Consider the following 5,392-nt stretch of genomic DNA (forward strand, 5'->3'; position numbering starts at 1 on the left):
CCAACCCTATTGTACAGCCCGGGCTGGGCCTGGCCTCTCCGCACGTACCAAGTGCGCGGGGGGGAGACGGCCACCCCCGCCGGGATGGAGTACGGAGCCACCGCGGGCACAACTCGAGGGCTCCGACTCCGCCCTGCAGCGCAGCTCGGGAAAGCTCACTCCGCTCCTTCTGTAGCCGCCGCAGAGCGGACGCCGAGCGGGGGCACCGATGCCGGCTAGGCTGACTCCCCCTGCGGCCGCACGTTGGTACGCGCCGCGCGCCTGAAGACTATGTAGGGAGCTCTCCGGTGACTCACCCGCCGCTGGGACTGGGGGAGTGGGGAGTGGGGATGGGATCTCCCATTCCCACCCTGGATGCTGGAGGCTCCGGCATCAAGTCTAAATTCTCTCCCAAGCCCGCTTCAGACAAAATCTTCCTGGCCGGGGGGCGTTGCAAGGTCTGAAGAACGGTTTTCAAGGAGACCCCCTCAAAGAGCTACCCTTTTTCTCTTTTCTGGCGATGGCTGCGAAGGCGCCTTTCCGCTTGCACCCTAGGGTTGGTGTCTTCTCTGGGCTAATTACAGCCCTGCGAGGCTGCTTTACTCAGGTCTCTAATCTGCTGGGGCCCTCCCTGGTCCAAACTAGGTGGTCCTAGCCTCGAACCTCCCTTCCCCTCCCTTCATCAGAAGACCCTTAGCCCCCTGCATCTCCGCCAAAGGACCTCCCCATGGCATGTTGCAATAAAGAGTAGTAAGCCTCTCTTCACCCTCCCCCCCAAAATCTCCCTGCTCAACGCGCTGGAGTGGGCTCTCCTATCCCCTGGTTTATGCCAGCTGAGGTGAGGGCCTCAAGCCAAGTCAGGCCTGGCCTGGGACAGGGTGCAGGGAGCTTGCTGGGAAAGCGGATCAATAGTGGGGGTGCTGCTGCAGATAGGACCAGTCTGGAGGGAGGAAGGAGGGGCAGCGGGGCTCTGCCTATCCCGGCCCTGCTCTTTGTCCTGACCTGGAGGTCAGCTCTCGAGCTCTCTAGTTGTCCACAGATGAGGGCCAGTGAAGCACAGTCTCCCTCCCCCTCCTCCCGCTTCCCCACTCCTTCCTTATAGCAGCTCCTCCGAGGAGCACTCATTCAGAGGCTGGTGAATAAGAGGGTTCAGGTTTTAGGCAACCCGGGAGCCGTCGCCTCTAGAACTGTGCAGTAGCTGGGGCCTTGAACCCTGTGGGGGGTTGGGAGGACTGGAGGCTGAGAGTGACCTTAACAAAGGATGGTGCTAAAAGGCTGGCATCTAGAGCTAATCTGAAACAAGTGACAGCTTTCCGGAAACCCCAAAGTCAAGAAAGTAGTAGTAGTAGTGGGGTTTGGGGTGTAGCTTATTGATAGCGTCTGCCTAGCAGGCACAAAGCCCTGGGTTTGACCTCCGGCATCACATAAACCATTTATGATGGACGGCACAGGCCTGTAATCTCAGCCCTTGGGAAGTGGAGGCAGGAGGATCAGAAGTGCAGGATCTGTTTCTGGGAGATGGCCCGGTGGGCAAAAGCACTTTCAGCCAAACCTGATGATCTGAGTCGGATCCCTGGGACCCACATGGTAGAAGAGGAGAACCAATTTCTGCAAGTTGTTCTCTGTTCTCCACACTCATATGTGGAAATGAAAATTATATATATATTTGGGGACAGGATCTCACTATGTAGCCCTGGCTGGCCTGGAACTCACTATGTAGACCAGGCTGGCCTCAGACTCACAGAGATCTACCTTCCTCTCCCTCCCCTAGTGCTGGGATTAAAGGCACATGCCACCAATTTTTTAAAAGTATGGAATATGATAAAGAAAAGTTCCTTTAGAAAGTATTATAATAGCAGGCAGTGGTGGCACACACCTTTAATCCCAGCACTCCAGAGGCAGAGGCAGGCAGATTTCTGAGTTTGAGGCCAGCCTGGTCTACAGAGTGAGTTGCAGGACAGCCAGGATTATGCAGAGAATCCCTGTCTCAAAAAAAAAAAAAAAAAAAAAAAAAAGAAAAAGAAAGAAAAAGTATTATAATAAATAAAAATCCTTGGCTAGGGGGCAACTTTGAAGGGCAACTTGGGATACATGAGCCTTGCTTCATCAAAAATAAATAATAATTTTAAAAAGAGTGCCATGAGGTATTTTGGGGGGTCATTGTAAAAATTAAATAAGGCAATGCAAATGAAATATTTAACATAGGTAGAGCCTGGTATCTAGGAAGTGCTGAGTAAATACGATGGTAATGGTGATGGCTTTGATGATGACGGGAATTCAACTGTAAAAGAGGATTCGGATAACCCTCCATATTTGCTGTTAGTCATCCCATCTGCTGGAGGAGGTGACCGTATGGATGATGGAATCCATGACTTCCTTTGTGAGGTGGGAGTTCTAAAGGTCTGCATCATTCGGAGCTGGACATAAGCCCACACTGAGGGCCTGAGTAGTTTCGTTTTGTGTTTTTGTTTTTAAATATGCATTGGTATTTTGCCTACATGTGTGTCTGTGAGGGTGTTGGGTCCCCTAGAACTGAAGTTACAGACAGTTGTGAGCTGCCATGTGGGTGCTGGGAAATGAACCCAGACCCTGTGGAGAAGCAGCCAGTGCTCTTAACCACCGAGCCATCTCTCCAGCCTGAGCCCTGAAGAGTTTACACTGAGTAACTCAGGAGCAGAACCCTGCAAGGGGCCAGCCCCCTGCGGTGGTTCTTCTTCTACCTCTCAGCCCAGGTCCTGAGGCTGTCACATGGGTAAAGATGGGAGTGGTGAGAGTCCCACAGTGGAGAGTTCCAGAATAAATGAGGGGCGATGGACTTGAACTGAGGGAGGATGTAAATACCACTGACTGGCAGGTAGATCCTGGGGAGCTGTTGAAGATCAAGACACTCTAAGCTGAAGAAGGTATGAGAACTGGAAATCTGCATTTGTATCTAACCATCTAGGACTGACTTTGGGGAGTTCTCTGAACCGGGCAGCTGGGGTGCGTCGTGTTAAGACGACATCAATGGTCCTCCACCAAAGGCAGCTCTGCACACGCCCAGACACTCTCGAGGGCATTTGTCAATGTTTAATTGACTTTCGGTTGCTAACAACCGAGGGTGCTACTGCATCCAGGGAATGGAATACAAGAATATGGCTTTAAAATCCTACAACACATGGTCCGTCACTCACAACAACAACAAAAACTTAGCAGACACAGAATGTCAGGGCACCAAAGTTGAGGAGCCCTTGCCCCTCAGATCTTTGGTACTTCAGACCAGCAGGGTATCTGGGAGTTAGGCCATGGGAGGGGCAGGTTTCCTGGCCAGCCAATAGCTAGAGGGTTCTGGCAGGTCTGCTGGGCCTATAGGGACCCTGGGGGAGCAGTGCCAGTGCCCTGTGGTGCAGTTGGGGTAGGCAGGTGGAGTAGACATTTCCCTTTTCTCCCTGTAACTGACCGGATCCCAAGCCCAGCAACTGAGGATTAACAATGATTTATTTCCTTATTTGTTAAGTAAAGGCTTTCTGGGCTTGGTGGTACTCGTCTTTAATCCCAGCACTCGGGAGGCAGAGACGGGTGGATCTCTGTGAGTCTGAGGCCAGCCTGATCTACAGTGCTAACAGAAGCCCTATCTGTCTCAAAAACAAAGACTGCTATCTTTACATTGGGGGTTAGGTGTCTTGGGGTTCCACATGCCTTCTCAGAGAAGGTGTAAGCACAGGTATGTGTAACATCTTAACATTTGGGGCTGAAGCCCCAAGAGGACGATACCCTGATCAGTGTGGGGCAGAGAATTTGGTCGGCTTTGCTGCCCAGGGCAGTCCCCTCCCTCTCCACGGAAGCAGGCAAGTGTGAATGAGTCATTAGTATGTCCAGGAGGCTGGGCTGGGGCAAATCTGATTGGAGACCAGGATGATGTCCCCTTCTAGGTTGTCCGTCCTTGTAGGGAGGCTGGAGCAAAAGCGCCCTCAATCTCCTAGGACTGAGAGGACAGAGCCCAGGATGAATCCATCGAGCACCGAAGAAAATGGCTGGGAGATTTGACTCAGAGTACAAATCTCAGGACAGAGGCCTGGGACGTTGCCTCCACCCCCACAAAATAGGAAGTGGGAGGAGCCTTTTGGGGGGCAGCGGAAAGAACAGCTACCAGATTCTCACTCCCACTCCACCCCCACCTCAGCGCACAAAGAAGAGGAGCGGCTGTGTCTTAGACGTCCTCTCCAAAGGATCCTTAGCCTCCAGGGCCCACTGCTTGAGACTGGGACTGGGAAATGTCCTTGGGGTAGTGGTGACCAGCTGGCTGCCTCTCTGCCTCCAGCTCTTGAGAAGGAGGAAGGGCAGAGGTTTGGAGTCAGGAGGAACTAACATTCAGTACTACAGAGGTCAAGCTTTTGGGTGCCTTGGAGAAATCTTTCTTCAAAGCGCCTACTAGGGATGAGAAATCGGCTCTGTAGTCTTCTCCTCTTTTCTTTCTTTCTTTCTTTCTTTTTTTTTTTTTTTTTTTTTGAGACTGGGTCTCTTGTAGCCCAGGCTAGCCTTGAACACGCTGTGTAGCTGAGGATGACCTTGAGTTTCTTATGTTCCCGATGCCTTCTTTTCTAGGGAACAGGGAACAAGAGATATCTGGTTTCCTAAACATCCTGCTCCCTAGAGGTGATGGGGAGGGGTTGGAGTCAAAAATAATGAAAACGGTACTGAGAACTTGGGACCTGCTATGTAGGGAGTTTGGTTTGGTTTGGTTTGCGCTGGAGATGAAACCCAGGGCCTTGTCCATACAAAGCATGCACTCTACTCCTGAGCCGTACCCCTTTCCCAAGGGGTTTTTAGGTTTCAGTCTGAGCAGAGATGAGACCTTATAGATCAATACACAGGCCCCACCCCCACCCTTAATTCAAAACTGATGACTCTGAGGAGATGAGTCCCAAGAGGCACAAAGAGAAAGCAGGGCCAAGTGCAGGAATCACAAGCAGAGAGACGAATAATCAGAAGTCAGGGAGAGGCTCCACCTCCAGTCTGTCCAGAACCGCCCTGCCTGACAGCAGGCTGGGTGGGGTCAGGCGGCTGGCCGTGACTGTGACTCAGGTTTCTGTGGGCAGCCAAGGCAGCCTGCTGGGAGGAGCCCAGACCGACAGACAGGCTGGCCAACTGCAGTCTTCACCTCAGCTGTCCTCTCTCCTGGGAATGTAGGAGGCTCTTGTCTAGCTGTGCTGGTCTCCCAAGGCTCGAGACCCCTGTTTTCCTCTGCCCTGTTCACAGACCCTCATGTCCCCAGATCCTCACTTTGTAGCCCCTCCTGAGGTCCTGGCACAGGATGGAGAGTCAGGGATCTCTGCCTCTAGGGAGGCCCCAGAATGTCTGTGCCACAGGGAGAAGGGTATAATAATGACTGGCCCCATACCCTCAAGGAGAACCCTGGGCCCCTCCAGCCTTC

Source organism: Peromyscus leucopus, chromosome 2 (genome assembly GCF_004664715.2).
Source record: "Peromyscus leucopus breed LL Stock chromosome 2, UCI_PerLeu_2.1, whole genome shotgun sequence".
Lineage (NCBI taxonomy): Eukaryota > Metazoa > Chordata > Mammalia > Rodentia > Cricetidae > Peromyscus > Peromyscus leucopus.